The sequence below is a fragment of the Macaca fascicularis genome, chromosome 3, assembly GCF_037993035.2.
Source record: "Macaca fascicularis isolate 582-1 chromosome 3, T2T-MFA8v1.1".
Lineage (NCBI taxonomy): Eukaryota > Metazoa > Chordata > Mammalia > Primates > Cercopithecidae > Macaca > Macaca fascicularis.
The window spans coordinates 174,617,668-174,637,865 of NC_088377.1; the positions used below are offsets into that span (position 1 = coordinate 174,617,668).

A 20,198-nucleotide genomic window follows, 5' to 3' on the forward strand; every position below is an offset into this window, starting at 1 on the left:
GCAACTTCAAGACCAGCCTGGGCAACCTGGCAAGACCCCATCTCTACAAAAAACACAAAATTTACTTGGTGATGTGCACCTGTCATCTCACCTACTGAGGAAGCTGAAGTCCAAGGATCATCTGAAACCAGGAGGTCTACACTGCGGCGAGCCATGATCATGCCACTGCACTCCAGCCTGGGTGGCAGAGTGAGACCCTGTCTCAAAATAAATAAATACACAAAAATGAACTTTCAAATGACTCGAACAGACAAAAATTACAGAAGGTTTGCTCTATATACGCCAATTTTTCAATCCCAACTTTAAACAAAAAGTAGAAAAAGGCCTAATCCTGGTGACCTCACTTCTGCCACTCCTTCGCACACTGCTTGACTGTCCCTGCTGTACTTGGTGGAAGTGTAGAAAGATATGGATGAGAAGCAAAGGTAAAAACAGAAAGAACGTGACATGGGATAATGATAATGAGGGCTAAGGAGGAGAGAGACCTGTTCTTGGTCCCCAGCTAGAAAAGCTAATCATTGTGCTGTTCATCACGGCCCCCTCCCCAGCAATTCTGAGTAGCATGCTAGCTGCACAGTAGAGCACTTGGATTCTATGACCTGTGCTGAAATAGAATATGGATCTAATGATGGTGTTTTCTGAGCCAAAAATTGAAGCAATTGCTCTATTATTTGTGAACTTAAAGAGACAATGAAATCAGTCCTTGAAATCAGGATTATCCTGCAAAATCTAGGACATATAGTTGCCATAGTTATAGCAAACCAATTAAAATCACTGAAAAGTGCTTCATGTGTAGTGCAATCAATACAGAGACATTCTGAAAATATGGACTAAGACGTATTTGACAAGCCATAATAGAACATCAGCTTTAAAACTTTTTCCACCAATTATTGTTTGTAGAATCATATAAAACAACGAAGCCCTAAAACAGCATTGTGTGTGTGTGTGTTTGTGTGCACACGCACATGTGGGTGTGCATGCATATGTGCTTATGTGACATATTTTAAGAATTTTGAGCAGCACGCTTGAAAAGATTAAAAACTCAAAATGGCATAAAACAAGTCATCAATAATTAGAAAGCATTTACAAGTACAGTATAACTATGCAACTTTGAAAATACCCACAGTTATGGCATGACTCACATAGTCTCCCTTTAGTAGCCATAATGATCAAGTGATTTCATGCATTGATCAAGTAGAACTGATTTACTGTACTGCCTGTGTGTCATAAAATCATGAGACAGAGATTCCCCATGTTTCAGAAACCACGCCATCTATCTTTGATTTTCAACTAACAGTTAAGGTTTGGCTGTGTCCCCATCCAAATCTCACCTTGAATTGTAATAATCCCCACGAGTCAAGGGTGGGACCAGGTGGTGATAATTGAATCACGGGGGCGGTTTCCCCCGTACTATTCTCGTGATAGTGAGTGAGTTCTCAGGAGATCTGATGGTCTTATAAGGGGCTTTTTCCCCTTCAGCTCGGCAATTCTTCTTGCTGCTGCCCTGTGAAGAAGAATGCGTTTGCTTCCCCTTCCACCGTGATCGTAAGTTGCCTGAGGCCTCCCCAGCCATGCTGAACTGTGAGTCAATAATTACCCACTCTTGAGTATGTCTTTATTAACAGTGTAAGAACAGATTAATACACTTTGCTACTAAGTCCTTGTTCATGGTAAATTGTATATGCTATGCCATGCCATGTCTTAGGATGGGCTCTGGTGACCATTCAGTTTAACAGACATCACTTAATGCTCGATAGCTAAAGTAAATCTTATACACAGGGCCTAACTTTGCAGTTCACCAGGAAGATTTTTTTGGTACCTCTGGCATAAAGTTTATTCTAGAGTAAAGCCTCACCAAATGAACAGCAGGTTTCTAAAAGGCCACTCTCTGTCCTTTCCTGGACGTTCTTCTGCTTTGCTTTTGTCATTTTTACTTTTTTTTCTCTGACACCTTATTTATTTTCTCCTCATCTTACATTCATCAACATACAGTGGCTGAAATACTGAGTCTAAGGGCACAGAAGGAGGGGTGGCAGTGAGTGGGGAGAAGTGTGCGCGGAGTAAGAAGCAAACTCAGCCCGGCTCCTGCATCTTCTAAACTCAAGCCCTGCCAGAGTTCCAAGGTCTTTTGATTTCCTTTGTGTTGGATTTAGAGTGATCATCTCTGATGAACAGCGACCGAGCCAGAAGAGACTCATTTCTCATCTCCATGCCTTAAACAAGCACAAACATTCCATCTGTCATCTCTCCTGGATGGCTCCTCTGGCCTTGGTGAATTTTCAAGCCATTTTTATTTGAGAGCACAGGGACATTCTCCTAACCTTTTAACAATGTCTACCTGTCATGGAGCTTGAGAGATTTCAGAAATGCAAGCTGTTAGCCTCTTTACTTCCAAATAACAAATGCTTGAAATGCATCAAGGTTATATGGGCACTTCTGCTGTGATGTTGGACAGGCAGAGAAATGCCTGTTTATTGATGGTAATAGTGTAGAAATGTCCCTAAGTACACATTCTACACAGCTGGTCCTCACCCAAGTGTGCTGCCTTGTTTGGTTCCACTTTTGCAGCAGCTCAAGGAGGCACCCAAGATGGGCACATCCTAAGCCTCTCAACTCCAGTGAAACTGCGGTTTACTCACATGTTCCAAAGCATAATGGATTCCAACCTTTGGCCTAGAACAAGAGTTGATAACATGCAATTCTTTTATTAGAACTCAAGGAGCCGAGCCTGGGCTTGGTGGCTCCCAGCACTTTGGAAGGCCAAGGCAGGCAGATCAGTTGAGTTCAGGAGTTTGAGACAGCCTGGCCAACATGGTGAAACTCCCTCTCTACTGAAAATACAAAAATTAGCCAGGTGTGGTGGTGCACACCTGTAATCCCAGCTACTCAGGAGACTGAGGCAGGACAATTGCTTGAACTGAGAGGTAGAAGTTGTAGTGAGCCAAGATTGTGCCACTGTACTCCAGCCTGGGCAACAGAGCCAGATTCTAGTCTCAAAACAAACAAACAAACAAAAAAACTCATGGAGCCAGTCACAGTGGCTCATACCTGTAATCCCAGCACTTTGAAAGGCTGAAGCAAGAGGATCACTGGAGCCCAGGAGTTTGAGACCAGCCTAAACAACAAAGCGAGCCCTCCTCTCCACAAAAAAAAATTAGGGGGGTGTAGTGGTGCAGCCTTGGGAGGTTGAGGCAGGAGAATCACTTGAGCCTGGGAGGTTGAGGTTGCAGTGAGCACCACTGCACTCCAGCCTGGGCAACATAGTGAGATCCTGTCTCAAAAACAAAAACTCATGAGACTTTCAAGTGGAAGCAACCTTAAAAACCATCTAACCTTCCTCTTTATGTCACACGTGAAAGAATCAAGACTCAGAGAGGCTGAGTGAGTTGCCCAAGGCCACACAGCCTGGTTACATCAGGGCCTGGCAAGAGTCCATATCTCCAAGCATTCCATCTGGTACTCTGCTGCCAGCTATGTTGTCTCTCGTGGGAAACTGCCCTCATGAGCCCTATGTGCAGGACTTTGGTGCTGGATAAAGGATACTGCAGCAGCTACTGGAGCTGTGGCGAACGTGATTGCTAAGTGGAGGGATGGTGCACAGTTGTGAGGTGGCAATGCAGGCCTCTGGTACAGGGGTGACTTGGGCCTGGCGTGAATCAATACACCTTCCCCATGGGAATACTGGGGAAGGAGTACTGGCTTCATTCAATTCATTAGCTAATGACCCAGCAATTCTACTCCCGGGGATACACATAATAGAAATGAATGTTTATTTCTACCAACAGACACATGCAGGAATATTTATTACAGCTTTATTTACAAGAGCCCCAAGCAGAAAATAGCCCAAATGTCATCAGCTTTAGAATAGATAAATTATATATTCACAGAATGGAATGCTATACTACAACAATAAAAAAATTAAAATTAAAATAAACTATCGCTATACTCAACAACATAGGTGAGTATCATAGGCATAATGTTAAACAAAAGAAGCCCAACATAGAAGAATACAGCCTGCGTAAGACCATTTACATGGTCTTTAAGAACAGGCAAAATTATTATTATTATTATTATTATTATTATTATTATACTCACCACTACACTAAAGAGGAAGGAACAGGCAAAATTAATATTTGGTGATAAATATCAGAGAAGTGGTTGCCTTTGAGCATTGTTTTCTGCATGTTGCCACATAAAGCAATCTTACTGATAAACTGTGTACACCTCCCCTGTGTACCAAAGTCACCCACATTTTCCCAGTCTTTAGGGTAGCATAGGGTGGTCATTGCACAAGGCCAGGAATACTTGGTCCCTTCGGTTTCTGGGGTAGGAGGTAGAGACTGGCTCAGGGGTTATGGGGGTCTCTGAGGGCACTGACCAGGAACAAAAACTATAGAGAATGGGTTGGAGCCTGAGGAATTATTTGAATGTATTGGGTCTTGATGGCTGCTGAATGGCAGAAGGAAAATCATTTACTCCCAAGACTTGGCTGTTTGGCCGGGCATGGTGGCTCACGCCTATAATCCCAGCACTTTGGGAGGCTGAAGCAGGTGGATCACCTGAGGTCAGGAGTTCAAGACTAGCCTGGCCAACATAGTGAAACCCCATCTCTGCTAAAAATACAAAAATTAGGTGAGCGTGGTGGCACACATCTGCAATCCCAGCTACTTGGGAGGCTGAGGTGGGAAGATCACTTGAGCCTGGGAGTTCAAGGCTGCAGTGAGCCATGATCACACCACTGTACTTCAGCCTGGGTGAAGAGCAAGACCCTGTCTCAAAAAATAGAAATGAAAATCACCTATAAATAACTACCCATAAAGACTACTTCTAATATATTAATAATATGCACACATAACCTTTTTTTCTCCAAGAAATATGGGACCATATAGTATAAATTGTTCTTAACCTGCTGGGTCTTTAGCTTAATACATTGTGATTCACTTTTCCATGTTATTAAAATGGTTTTTTTGTTTTTTTTGTTTTTTGTTTTTTTGTTTTTGAGACGGAGTCTTGCTCTGTCACCCAGGCTGGAGTGCAATGGCACAGTCTTGGCTCACTGCAACCTCCGCCTCCCCGGTTCAAGCGATTATCCTGCCTCAGCCTCCCAAGTAGCTGGGATTACAGGCATGCACCACCATTCCTGGATAATTTTTGTATTTTTAGTAGAGACGGGGTTTCACCATGTTGGCCAGGATGGTCTCGAACTGCTGACCTCGTGATCCGCCCACCTCAGCCTCCCGAAGTGCTGCGATTACAGGCGTGAGCCACCATGCCTGGCTAAATGTTCTTTTACAATAGTATTTTTAATCATTGTATAGTGTTTCTTTGTGTAAAAAATCTTATTTATTAATCCAATTTCCTACTATTGGGCATTTAGGAATTTTTTTCTCTAAGTTTTAAAATATTAACTTTTTTTTTTTTTTTTTTTTGGAGACAGACTCTCGCTCTGTCACCCAGGCTAGAGTGCAGTGGTGTAATCTCGGCTCACTGCAACCTCTGCCTCCTGGGTTCAAGCGATTCTTCTGCTTCAGCCTCCCTAGTAGCTGGGACAACAGGCGAGCGCCACCACACCTGGTTAATTTTTGTATTTTTATTAGAGACGGAGTTTCACCATATTGGCCAGGCTGGTCTCGAACTCCTGACCCGGTGATCCTCCTGCCTCAGCCTCCCAAAGTGCTGGGATCACAGGTGTGAGCCACCACACCCAGCCCTTTATTTATTTATTTATCTATTTTGAGACAGGGTCTTGCTCTGTCACCCAGGCTGGAGTGCAGTGGCATGATCTCAGCTCACTGCAAGCTCCACTTCCCAGGTTCTAGTGATTCTTCCACCTCAGCCTCGCGAGTAGCTGGGACTACAGGCATGTGCCACTACGCCAGGCTAATTTTTTGTATTTTTAGTAGAGATGGGGTTCGCCATGTTGGCCAGGATGGTCTCCATCTCCTCTTCTCAAGTGTTCGGCCCACCTCAGCCTCCCAAAGTGTTAGGATTGTAGGAGTGAGCCACCGCGCCCGGCCTAAAACATTAACATTATTAACAATTATGTTGATGAAGATTCTTGCAGGCAACTCACTGTGCATATTTATGATTATCCCCTAGGATAAGTTCCTAGCAATGAAATTACTGGGGACAAGAGTATGCACAGTGTCAGCTCTCTCATGTGTCTTGCGTCTGTATGCTGAAACAATTTATGGTTCAGGGACGTACAACAGTTGTTTCCTGTATCCCTAATGACGCTGAATACATCATTTTTCAAACCATTGCCAATTTGGTAAGCAGAGATCAATAGCTCAAATTTTAATATGCATTTATTTTATTATTAGCAAGGTTGAACATTTTTTACATACATATTTTTATTTGTATTTCATCATATGTCAATTCATGTTCTTCGTCCATTTTTCTATGGGTATACTCATCTTTTCTAAAATATTATTTTAATTAATTATGGTTTTTAACTTAATACTATTTATCTTTACTTTTTAATTATTCATCTTTAAAATGTATAATTATCATTTTAATTTATAACATTACTTACAATTTTGTTTTATATTACTAGTTATGACTTTATACTTTAAGCCATTTTATATCTATTTTTAATTGTTAATCTTTCAAATTTGTTCTCATTTTTTATAATTGCTGTTATCTAATTTGAGCCTTTCGAAATACTTTTTTCAATCATTTTATTGCCTTATATTTTTTTATCCCCTTCTTATTTCTCTTGAAAATCATCTCCTCTGTTTTTAATTATCTCTTTTAATGACTTTTAAACTAATAGGAGAAAAAGTGGTAAGAGAAACAGTAAGTGTGGGGAGAGTCCATGATGTTCTAGAGAGTTTGGGAGCCTTCTTTCCCTAGCTGCCCTGAGGCTATTCTTCCACTGGACTTCCTTTCCTTCCAAGGCTGGTTTCCCTGTCCTCAGGGACCCACAGAGCAATCCTCCTGACCACAGCCTGTGTATGTGTCTGTAGGAATGCCATTGTCTCTGGACCTCTGCCTCCACACCGTTCATGGAGAGCTATGAGATGATCAGCGGGGTCCCTGACACACACAGCCGCTAGATTTGGGGCAAGCTGTGCCAACAATATTCCAGGAGAAAGGAGGGGAGGGTGGGTGGAAGAAGACACCTAGGGAAGGGCACTGTGCAAATTGCCTTCCTCCTAACTGTGGAGAGAAAACCAAGGGGTGTCGCATCTCCAGAACAGCTCCCACTCTCCTTCCTTGTACTGTGAGCTCCTTGAAGGCAGGGACTGTGTCTTCTTCAACTTTTATATTCAGTCCGTACTGGATCCCTAGTCTATGCGTGCATGTTTGTTAAATGAATGAGTTAATGTGAACCAAGTATGTTCCCTTTTCTAAAGAGCCAGCATCATGTGGTGGGGTCAGAAACCTTAGGTTGTAACTCCAGCTTTCTAATTAGTAAAGTAAGACCTATAGCGAGATCATGGATATAATGTTTAATTTCTCTAATTGTTGGCTTTCTCATCTCTAAAAAAAAAAAAAGGATAACATCTAACCAATCTACTTTATAAGGGTAAAATAAGGACAACTGTATAGGTTGTTATAGAGATTTCAGAAGACGCTTCTCAAAAGAAGACACTTATGTGGCCAAGAAACATATGAAAAAAAGCTCAACATCATTGATCATTACAGAAATGTAAATCAAAACCACATGAGATACCATCTTATGCCAGTCAGAATGGTGATTATTAAAGTCAAGGAACATCCCAGCGCTTTGGGAGGCCAAGGCAGTTTAAATGTAAAAGTCATTTAAATGTAAAAGTTGTTTGGGAAAGTTTAATTAGAATACACAATAACGAAGAGATGAGTGTCCTTTTCCCTCACTCTTGCCCGATACTCAGGTGTGTCTGGTCCACTCAGCAGGTCCTGTTGTAGGTTCTTGTCACGCAACCAGGAAAGATCAGGCATGCAGACACTTTGAAGGGTGAGGAGTTATAGAATTTATTGAGGGAAAAGGAAAAAGACTCTCAGCAAAGCAAGAGGGGTTCCTGTTAACAGGCCCCCGTCTTACAGATTGCATTTCAGGTCACCACCCAGGAACAGGAGAGGCCAGGCTCCTCCCCACTGCAAATGGCACAAACTTCCTGAGGCCCCACCCCATCCTCCCAGTGCGCAGGCTGGTTGGAAATTTTCCAGGGAGCCCTTTTTATTGGCTGTCTCAGTCCAATTGTCCTTTGTCTCCATCCTACACCTGGGCAGATGGAGCTACTCAGTGGAGGCAGAGGCACCAGGCTGGGTGAATCTCTGTGGGAAAGGCCTAGGCTGACTCCAAGAGAGACTAGCAGAGGGGAGGAGGGAAGAGGGTAAGAAAGGCCTCAGGGGCAGGGAAGATGTGATGGAGGAAGGCTGCAGAGAAGGTCCCAGGGGTTAGGGGTTGGAGAACAGAGTGACAAGAGAGATAGGGAAATTCAGTCAACCTTTCTGTGGACTGTGAACTGGCTCCACTTCATTCTTTTTCAGTAGATGCCAGTTTTATCTGTCAGGGCTCTCCAGAGAAATTGAACCAGTAGGAGATATAGATGACAGAGATAGAGGTAGAGAGGTAGATGTGTGCTGGGCATGGTGGCTCACGCCTGTAATCCCAGCACTTTGGGAGTCCGAGGCAGGCGGATCACCTGAGATCAGGAGTTCGAGACCAGCCTGGTCAACATGGTGAAACCCCGTCTTTACTAAAAACTACAAAAATTAGCTGGGCATGGTGGTGTGTGCCTGTAGTCCCAGGCACTCAGGAGGCTGAGGCATGAGAATTACTTGAACCTGAGGGGTGGGGGTTGCAGTGAGCCAAGATCGTGCCACTGCACTATAGCCTGGGCAACAGAGTGAGATACTGCCTCAAAAAACCAATAAACAAAAGTAAATAAAATAAAAACAAATACAAGGACCAGCATCACTCTATGGATTAAGGAGGTGCTGTGCAAGTATTAGGTTGGTGCAAAGGTAATTGCAGTGTTTGCCATTATTTTCCACCCCAATTACTCTTCTTCAATATTTTTGCTGATTAAAATTATAGAGTGAGAAGAGGAAGAGAAAGTAATTGGGCAGCTGGGCCTTCTGGCTCTGCCCTTAGAGGATTCTGGGGAGAGAGCCTTCTCTCTGAGGGTGGGCAATCTAAAAGTGTACGTCCCGGCGTGCAAAGCTGGCCTGAAGGGAGCACTGGCGTCTTCAGAGAGCACTTTGGTGCTTGACGTGTGTGTAGTAACTTAGTCCAAGCATCTGCAAAGTCCAAGCATCTGCAAAGTCCAAGTGATCTATTCATTTGTAAATGATAATACCTCCCAAGAGGAAAGAGAAGGCCAGGAGGGACACAGAGAAGCAAGCTGACTCCAGCAATGGAAGAAAGAAAATGCTCCAAAGGCTCCTTGGGTAGCCCGTAGCCGGGTCCTCTGAGGAAGAACTCGCCTTCCTGCAGCATTGGCTTCTTTGGGTCCCGAATGCAGGCTGCTCAAAGCCCTGTGTCTCAGGGCCTCTTCTTTTTTCTTTTTCTTTCTTTCTTTTTTTTTGAGACAGTGTCTCGCACTGTTGCCCAGGCTGGGGTGCAGTGGCGCAATCTCCACTCACTGCAACCTCCACCTCCAGGGTTCAAGTGACTCTCCTGCCTCAGCCTCCCGAGTAGCTGGGATTACAGGTGCCCACCACTACACCTGGCTAATTTTTTGTATTTTTGTATTTTGTATTTTTTTCATTTTATTTTATTTATTTATTTATTTATTTTTGTATTTTTAGTAGAGATGGGGTTTCACTATGTTGGCCAGGCTGGTCTTGAACTCCTGACCTCATGAGCCACCCGCCTCAGCTCCCAAAGTGCTGGGATTACAGGCGTGAGCCACCGCACCTGGCCCCAGGGCCTCTTCTATAGACAGGGCAGCCTGACAGGAGGAAAAAGAGGCAGCCACTTCCTGGGCCCCCAACTACCCTCACCCCATCCCCACTGAAGCATCACGGATCATCCGTGGACCGTTGAAGCCCTCTTGGCCTTCCCGGAGTAGATTTCCTGGATGCGGATGCCGTCCTCCAGACACCCCTTCCCAAGCTGCGTGCTATAAACTGAATCCCCAGCATGGAAAACAAAAGCTTTGCCGGCCCACAAATCACTTTTAATGATCCCTGAAAGAAACCATCAGTAAACCTCAGGCAGAGATCTGGAAGTCTGGAGGTATGGCTACAAAAACACAAGGTGAGGAAGGTGACATATCAAGGCTCATTTCACTTGGGCAGCATCTCTGTTGCTTTCTTTCATGGATCATTGTGTTTGCCTCTTTGTCTGCCGGGAGGTAGAGATGCATCTTACCTGAACACATTAGGAATTTATAGTTAATCTTGAGCTGTGATGAGCCTTATCCATCTCGATATTGGTACCATACTTGGAACTGTGCTGCCTGTGTGTTCAGACAGAGGGATTCGATTATGAACAAAATGCCTGCAACAAATGCCAGCCTTCTCCTATTAGAATGTTAAATGGTCACTGTAGCTGTAAGCGCAGAAGGAAAAGCTATTGTCAGCTCCCTCCACCCCTCACCCTACTTCATTTCTTCTGCCCTGCCTTCCCCAGCCTCTTAGGGATCTGGTGTGGTGATGAAATTCGGTCCTCACCTTTTTAGCCTGGCCACAGTCCCCTCCCAGGTTTAAGTAGATTCCAGAGTGCTAGAGCCATTCGACAGAGAGGAAGTGCATCAACTTTTATAGCCCTGATTTAATATCACAAATATGGTAAATCATATTTTCAAAAAATGGCCAGAGTCATATTTCCAATATTTCTGGTCCCATGTTCTTTCCTGAACTTTTCACTCCCTATTAAGGAGTGGAGTCTGCTTTCCCCTTCCTCCGAACCTGGTTGGGCTTTCTGACAGCTTCAGTGAATAGAGCGCAGCAGATGAGATCCTGTACGGCTTCTGCAAGGCTGGGTTATAAAAAGCAATATTGCTTCTGCCTGGTTCTCTCTTTCTCAAGATGCCAAGCTTTGGAGCCCAGCCACCACGCTGTGGGGAACCCCAGGCCACATAGAGAGGCCGTGTGTGGTTGTTCCAGCTGACAGTCCCTGCTAAGGTCCCAGCTTCCAGCTGGCAGCACCCACCAGACCTGGGAGTGAGTGAGACTTCAGATGATTCCAGCTTTGACACACCCCAACGTGTGTGGGTGGAGCACAGATGAGCTACCCCTGCTCAGCCCTCCCCAAACAGCAATTCGTGAGCAAAATTAATGCCCTATTGTTTCAAGCCATAAAGTTATAGGGTAGTTTTGTTGCAACAGGCATAGCAACTGGAATAATGACTCTTCTAGCTCTGGAATCTAGAAGCCTGAAAAGACTACTGCGCTTCTCACTCACTGAGTCAGGTCAATCTCAAGCCAGGCCCAGAAAGCCAAACACTGCATGATCTCACTTACAAGTGGAATCTAAAAAAGTTGAACTCACAGAGGCAGAGAGTTGAACAGAAGTTGCCAGGGGATGGGGAGTGGGGAAAATGGGAGATGTTGGCCAAAGGGTACGAATTTTCAGTTATAACATGAACAAGTTCTGGGATCTAATGAATAGCACGGGTGGTGATGGATGTGTTAATTAATTTGACTGTAGTAACAATTAAACAATGTACATATATGTCAAATCATCACATTGTACACCTGAATACAGTCTCTCTTTATTTGACAATTCAATGTTTTTTTGGGAGACCGAGGCAGGCGGATCACTTGAGGTCAGGAGTTCGAGACCAGTCTGGCCAACATGGCAAAACTCCATCTTTACTAAAAATACAAAAATTAGCTGGGCATGGTGGCATGCACCTGTAGTCACAGTTACTCAGGAGGCTGAGGCATAATAATTACTTGAAGCCAGGAGGTGAAGGTTGCAGTGAGCCAAGATCATACCACTGCATTCGAGTTTGGGCAATAGAGTGAAACTGTGTCTCAAAAATTATATATATATTTTAAAATTTTTTTTAAAGAAAATACCAGTGCTTTGCTGAAGTCAACAAGCTTTGTGAAAAAGCACTGGTACAAGCCAGGTGCAGTGGTACCAGCTGTAGTACTAAATCGGAGGCTTGAGGGAGGAGGAATAGCTTGAGCCCAGGCATTCAAGACCAACCTGGGCAACATAATGAGACCCTGTCTCAAAAATAAAATAAAATCATTTTTTCAAAAGCACTAGTACAAATAAAAGGCTTGATAGTTTTACTGTAAAGAAAAAGGTCTAGAACAACCGACGTTAAATTGGTCATTTTTGAGGAGGAGAATGGAATGTGAGGTGATAAATTGCAGACTTTCGTTTTTTGCTGTATATACCTCTGTATTATTTGAAAAGAATGCAAACAAGTATTATAATTTCTGAAATTCTAAAACCAACCAACTAGCCAATTAATAAGTAAATGTCTTGCTTGTTGATTGACTTAGAATTGAAAAGATAGAACGGACATGTCTTGCCATCCCCGGGCTCTTTCTGGAGCACTTGGTTCCTTTCTGGATGTTGGCAAAAGGGACGGTGATGGGGAATCTCCCGTTAGACTTCTTCCCCTTTCCCACGCAGGGCAGGTCTGGTCAAGTACAGGACACCTGTGGCCCATAAGGTCCTGGGATGATTAGCAAACATCAAATCTAAGCAGCACCAAGCAGCCTCCCTCTCAGGATTTCTAAGAAAGTCTGATACCCAGATGCTGTTTCTTTCATTTGAATGTGAGGATGAAGCTGTTTCTTTACTTTTCTTTTTTAGCACAAAGCTTTTAAAGCCATACCATCAGTTAATAATGCACCTTGAGTTGTTTGTCTAAAAATGGGAATAATTTACTCAAAGAACTACTGACGAACACTTGCCAGGTTTCTCTGACAGCCACTGGGCTCAATTTTGGGAGATGTTGGTTATGAGTAGCTGGTGACATTGGGAGAGATAGAGACTGAATTCATGGTTCAGATCCAGTAACAACAGAAGTCGGTCATTTTGAAGTGGATACAGCTAATCTTGTGAACGGACATGGCGCCAGAATGCAATACATTCTTATACTTTATTTACTAAGCAAACAGAGGCAAATGGCTCAACTTCTCTTTTATTCACCCCTGTAACACTCAACTGAGCTCCCACTTGTACCAGAATGTTCCATCCTTAGTAAAATGAACAGCCAGCAGACAGCATATGAGTGGCTTGTAAATGCAAAAGTATTGCCTTTTACCTTGGATGTGCCTTGGCCAGGCCATATGTAACTTAAGCCATGGCTACCGAGAGTGACATTTTATCAGGTTCCCCAGGGAACGGCAGTGGCAGAATCAGAAATACAAAGCTGACCAACAGCTCTCTTTTCATGCTAGCTGGAATTTACCGAAAGTGAATCCAGACTGCAAAAGGGTACTGAGGCTGGGTTAGAAATTATAAACCTCCATGAGACACAAATAAAACACACTTTCCTATCAATCAGCCAGCAGTACAGGAGAGCACTGCCAACCAGTGAGACGTCTGAGAGCTTACCTCCACAAGATTTCAGTGGAGTGGCACTGGGGAGCAGGTAGCGTTTTAATTGTGAATGTTTCTTCGATTTGGCACTGCTCTGAGATGGAGCTGTTCCATAATAGATTTAGTGTGGTTATATACACAATCTTGTGATGCTGGCTAGCAGAAAGTTTGAATACTCAAGTGATACTTTAAATATACTTTTCAAAGGAAAGCGTTTTTAAGTACCCCTCAATTCTTTCATTTCTTTTATCCTTTGAAACTCGAGGTGTTTCCTCATCAAACAGTACATTCTCTTTAAATATACTAATCACATGCTAAGCATTCCTTGCCCTCTTTTTACAAAATGATCAGATTAGGAAGAATGACACTGCAACTGTATTGCTAATTTCTTTATCTGTCCTTACAAAGGTTTAGCTTTCCAAAGCAGCTTTAAAATTTAAGTACCTATAAGATGCCATGTGCAGTCAGGTACCAAAGCTACAGTTCTACCTGCAATGGCTTTCTGTTTGGGGTGGCAGTTCTAAGCATTAATGTATTAATGTGCACCAGAACGATCTGAGGTACATTTTTTTTTTTTTTTTTTTTTTGAGGCAGAGTCTTACTCTGGCGCTCAGGTTGGAGTACAGTGGTGCGATCTCAGCTCGCTGTAACCTTGACTTCCCCAGGCTCAGGCGATCCTCCCACCTTAGCCTCCAGATAGCTACTACTACAGATATGCACCACCATGCTCAGCTAATTTTTTTTTTTTTTTTTTTTTTTTTTTTTTGAGAGACAGGGTTTTGCCATGTTGCCCAGGCTGGTCTCCAATTCCTGGGCTCAAGTGATCTACCCATCTTGGCCTCCCAAAGTGCTGAGATTATAGCCATGAGCCACCACACCTGGTCTGGGATACTATTTATTTATTTATTTATTTATTTATTTATTTATTTATTTTGAGACAGAGTCTGGCTCTATTGCCCAAGCTGGAGTGCAGTGGCCTGATCTTGGTTTACTGCAACCTCCGCCTCCTGGGTTCACCCAATTCTCCTGCCTCAGCCTCCCGAGTAGCTGGGATTACAGGTGCCTGCCACCATGCCTGGCTAATTTTTGTATTTTCAGTAGAGACAGGGGTCTCACCACATTGGCCGGGCTGGTCTCGAGCTCCTGACCTCAAATGATCCACCTGCCTCAGTAATCCCAAAGTGCTGGGATTACAGGCACGAGCCAGCATGCCCAGCCTGGGACACTTTTTAGACGTGTAAATACCCGGGCCCATCCCCAGAGGTTGTGTTTCATTAGGTCTGGCGTGTGTCCCCTGGCATCTGCCTTTTAAACAAGCATCCCAGGTGATTCCGTTGAGAGTAGCCTTCAGCCTACACCACCCCTCCAGAGGTGAAAATCTCCACGGCCTTCCTGTCTGCCTACACTAGAAAGTGCCGTTGTGCAGCATTTGACACTTCTCTGTCGTTTTGCTTTTCAGAATTGACTTTTTATGTAATGACTTTATTAAAACTCAAGTTTTACTTTTTCCTGTTTGTCCTGCAAGGTACAGACTTGAGATAGAAATAGGTTTGGGACCGGGCGCTGTGGCTGACACCTGTAATCCCAACACTTTGGGAGGCTGAGGCGGGCAGATCATGAGGTCAGGTGTTTGAGACCAGCCTGGCCAACATGATGAAACCTCATCTCTACTAAAGATAAAAAAAAAATTAGCGGGGTGTGGTGGCGTGCACCTGTAATCCCAGCTACTTGGGAAGCTGAGGCAGGAGAATCACTCGAACCCAGGAGGCCGAGATTGAGCGAACCAAGATCGCACCACTGCACTCTAGCCTGGGCCACAGGGTGAGACTCTGTCTCAAAAGAATCATAATAATAAAATAAGTTTGGAGGAGCAAGATTACAGGGAAGTGGATGTTTAAAGTCTAAATCAGAATCTAATTTTGATGCAAGGTGTAGTGTTCACTTACTAAAAGCAGCTTAGGGATTCTGAGCTAAGAAATATTCATGTGAATAAGAAAAAAATCTATTGTAGAAGTGAATTATACATTCTTTTCAGAAATGTCATCCTCTATTTCATTAAAACAGTTTTAACGCTAAAGAAAAAAAGGCATGTGTCCTGTTTAGCTAAACTGTAATTGCTGAAAGTATCATGATAGGACATTTCATTCTCCCAGCCCCCAGGCTTCCCTCAATTCGTGTTAATAGTCAGGTTGGCAGGACACACATCTTGAACACTGAAAAGGTCATCACATCCTGATTCAAGACCTCATAGCTAAAGAATTTATCATCTTATCATTGGGTCAAAAAAATCGTTACTTCTGTTTTGACCTTCCATAAACCCCCTTCTCTCCCTAAGGCTCCTCGGCATAAAACAGAATTGAGACCAACTAAGCAGAGTCACAAATAGTACTTCCCATCTGTTCCCTGGGCTTCTTAAAGATGGTCACCAAGGTTAGGAGAGTGGAGATTACTCCTGAACTGTGTGGATAGAGTGAATAAAGTTGTGAAGTCTCCTCTCCTCTGATAATTAAGGGTCTGACCACAGGAGAAGAAGAAGAAGAATTAGAAAAATGAGTGGTACTGGATGATTATTGTTTTGTTTGTGTGTTTGTTTGTTTTGTCCATTTGACATCCCTTTCTCCTTCTGGTAATTGAATCCCTCTTTTCTATGGGAAATTCTTTATGTGTGGTTTGGATAGAGTTGCCCCTGCCCATTACCACAATCAGAGTACTTGGGTTCCTCTTCTTAACCCCTCCACACCTCCCCACCGCCCCGCCCCAATCCCCAGCCCTAGAGTAGTTGGCTATGAGATAGGCATACAGACATATGCCTTGAAGGGGTCGGTCGATAACCTCCCTGGTACTTTTCTGCCAGAGGTACGAGAAACCTTCTCTTTCCACTGGGATTGCTAAACCAGCAGAAGGGGAATGTTGGGCTGTGGGGTGTCATCATTATCATCATGATGAAAGAGCCTACCTGAGCTAGGAAAAGATAGATGGACCTCAGGTGACATTATTTGAGCCCTGACTGCAGCTAAGTCTGATTTTTAATTACCTGAGTCCATAAAAACCCTCCCATCACTTGAGGCCAGGAGTTTGAGATCAGCCTGGGCAATATAGTAGACCCTTCCCTCTTCAATCAAAATTTAAAATGAGCTGGGCATGGTGTCATGCACCTGTGGTTCCACCTACTTGGGAGGCTGAGGTGGGAGGATCGCTTGAGCCCTGGAGGATGAGACTGCAGTGAGCCATGTTTGTGCCACTGCACTCCAGCCTGGGTGACAGAGTGAGACCCTGTCTCAAATAAAATAAAACTCCTCCATAGACTGTTTGCCCTTAGGTTAGTTGAGGGTGGTTCTCTGTCACTTGCAACCAAAAGAAGCCTGAGTGATACAGATTGTACATTTGTCCTTGAGATTTATGGCATGGTGGAGTGGATGCCACTGATGCAGCCAGTGGCCTCATCTCCCAGCTGCTGTGAGTGATATCTAATGACTTATACCTGCGACAGTCCTGGAGGATTGCCCTTGAATGACAAAGCACCTTCACCCTGAAATGCTTGGGAAGTTACATCCCACCCTGGAGTCAGGCATGCACTAACTGATACACTTCTGCCACAAGGTAGGACAGCTCTGCAGAGCAACTTCTGAGCTCAGGCTCCCCAGAGATCCGCCAAGGCTAGTGTTTACCTGAGGCCACACAGTGCTCAGCTCTTCCCCTTCCATATCTGCTTTTCTTGCCCCCTTATAATTTTCCTGAAGAGCCTTCACTCAGTATATTCCTTTTTTTTTTTTTTTTTATGGACTCTTGCTCTGTCACCCAGGCTGGAGTGCAATGGCGCAATCTCGGCTCACTGCAAACTCTGCCTCCCGGGTTCGAGCAACTCTCCTGTCTCAGCCTCCCCTGTAGCTGGGATTACATGTGCACACCATCACGCCAGGCTAATTTTTGTATTTTTAGTAGAGACGGGGTTTCACCATGTTGGCCAGGCTGGTCCCGAACTCTTGACCTCAAGTGATCCACCTGCCTCAGCCTCCCAAAGTGCTGGGATTATTGGCATGAGCCACTGTGCCCGGCGCCCTCGGTACATTTCTCAGCACCTGAATTCCTGCCTTGGCCTCTGCTTTTAGGGAATACAATCTAAGACACATAGTCTTTTTTTAAATTCATTCTCATTTTAATCAAATAAATGTATTACATGGTTAACAAGCAAGAAGGTATGAAGAGGCTTTTGCTGGTAAACAGCAGTCTCCTGCTCAACCCTTCTCCACCCCCAGTTGAGGGGGAATTAATCTTGACTCTTCTAATTCCCTATTACCTATGTCAATGATTTGAATAGCAAGCATACATTATTTCCATTTTCAGCATTATCTGCTGACGTCCCCCAAGGGCGGAGGAGAAATTTGCTCATTTATACTGCCTTTGCTCTCATTCTCCCCATCCCCCACCATCATCATGTATCAGAAGTTTTGCTTCAATTAATAGTTGTTTGTTTGTTTGAGACAGGGTCTTGCTCTGTCACCCAGGCTGGAGTATAGTGGCCTGATTCCCGCTCAGTGCAGTCTCAACCTCCCGGTCTGAAACCATCTTCCCATCTCAGCCTCCTGAGTAGCTGGCACTACAGGCATACGCCACCACACCTGGCTGATTTTTGTATTTTTTTGTAGAGATGGAGTTTCACCATGTTGATCTCGAACTCCTGAGCTGAGGCGATTCACCCACTTTGGCCTCTCAAAGTGCTGGGAGGCATGAACCACTGTGCCCAGCCAATAGTTATTTTTTATATTATTGTGACTATTATAACCTATAACCATATTTCATCAAATGTAAGATTGTCATCAATTGTAAGATATATTAGGCCGGGCGTGGTGGCTCAAGCCTGTAATCCCAGCACTTTGGGAGGCCGAGACGGGTGGATCACAAGGTCAGGAGATTGAGACCATCCTGGCTAACCCGGTGAGACCCCGTCTCTACTAAAAAATACAAAAAACTAGCCGGGCGAGGTGGCGGGTGCCTGTAATCCCAGCTACTTGGAGGCTGAGGCAGGAGAATGGCGTAAACCCGGGAGGCGGAGCTTGCAGTGAGCTGAGATCTGGCCACTGCATTCCAGTCTGGGCGACACAGCGAGACTCCTTCTAAAAAAAAAAAGATATATTATTTTGTGGGTACATAATAGGTGTATATATTTATGGGGTATGTCAGATAAAGTTTTGATTGAGGCATACAATGTGAAGTAAGCACATCATGGAAAATGGGTATCCATCCCCCCTCAAGCATTTATTCTTTGTATTATGAACAATCTAATTATGCTCTTTTAGTTTTTTGTTGTTACTGTATTTTTGTGTGTGTGTGTGTGTGTGAGACAGAGTTTTGCTCTTGTTGCCCAGGCTAGAGTGCAGTGGTGTGATCTTGGCTCACTGAAACCTCTGCCTCCCGGGTTCAAGCAATTCTCCTGCCTCAGCCTCCCAAGTAGCTGGGATTACAGGCATGTGCGCCATGCTTGGCTAATTTTGTATCTTTAGCAGAAATGGGGTTTCTACATGTTGGTCAGGCTGGTCTAGAACTCCCGACCTCAGGTGATCCACCGGCTTCGGCTTCCCAAAGTGCTGGGATTACAGACGTGAGCCACCATGCCCAGTCATTCTTTTAGTTCTTTTTAAGTGTATAATCAAACTATTATTGACTATCATGACCCTCTTGTGCTATCAAATACTAGATCTATTCATTCTTTCTACTGTTTTTGGTACCCCTTAACAAACTTCCCCTTCCACCCACCCCCCACCCCTGCCCACCCGCTACCTCTCCTAGCCTCTGGTAACCTGTACTATTATTTTATATACTACTAAGAAGACAAAATGTTTCCAATTAAGCATGACATACCATCAATTATATATTGCATCCCAGTTTCAGAAATAGCAACATGTAAAAAAATGTCTTGTCAGTCCCCCTTCCCTACACACTAGAATATCAGATCCATAAAAGCAAGCACTTGTTTTCTTCACTGCTGCAGGCTGGGTAAAGCACACAGAGCTCAATGAAGAACTGTTAAATGAATATGCAAATTCTGATTCCTCTTGAACTGCACAGTTTGTTATGATGCAGTTTGATTCTTATGTAGAATTTGCTTAGTTTTCTAGGAACCTCCCATTAGTAGTTCCCAAATGTCCCAGCATTACTGTCACATATGCTTTCATTCCATTCTCATATACTCAAACATGTCAGTCCCATTTTCTCTCCCATTTAGGAGGACTCTGGATTGACCTCCTGAAGCCCTCTGTCCTTCTGTTCCCATCTCTACCTCCCTCACCTCATCTGGGAATTCCCTTTACTGCTCTCTTGTGTTCTTTTTTTCTTGATCCCATGTTTCCCCTTTTTTGGATTACCACCTTGTTCCTATGGAGCATATCCTTGATTACCTTCCTGGGAAAGGTCGTTTTTGGGGAGTGGTTGTGTGTCTAAAAAGATCTTTATTATACCACCCCATTATTGATTGATAATTTGGGGTAGGTAGAGAATTCTAGAATGAGTATTAATTTTCACTCAGAGCTTTGAAGGCTCCATGGAATGAATCAGTCCTCCTACTCCCACAGGCACTGTGGTGTGGCCTTCTTTGCTAATCAGCTGCTACTCTTCCATCTTCCTGCCATTTCCCAAAAATATCCTGAAATCTGTTTATTCTTGCTTCATCTCCATTTTTTTTGGTCTTTGTGAGTTTATCCCTTTTTAAAAAATTTATTTATTATTTAGTAGAGTTTTAAGAAACAGAGGAAAG

The 20,198-nt window shown here is 43.9% G+C and overlaps 1 long non-coding RNA gene across 1 annotated transcript; it reads right to left on the reverse strand.

Moving 5' to 3' along the window:
- Positions 1-10,090: 10,090 nt before the first annotated feature.
- LOC107129178 (uncharacterized) lies at positions 10,091-19,791 on the reverse strand. The gene is made up of 3 exons (XR_001489383.3): positions 19,734-19,791; positions 13,463-13,552; positions 10,091-10,394 (listed from the first exon to the last, which is right to left on the reverse strand). It is a non-coding gene; the product is annotated as an uncharacterized lncRNA (long non-coding RNA).
- Between the last annotated feature and the right edge of the window lie 407 nt (positions 19,792-20,198).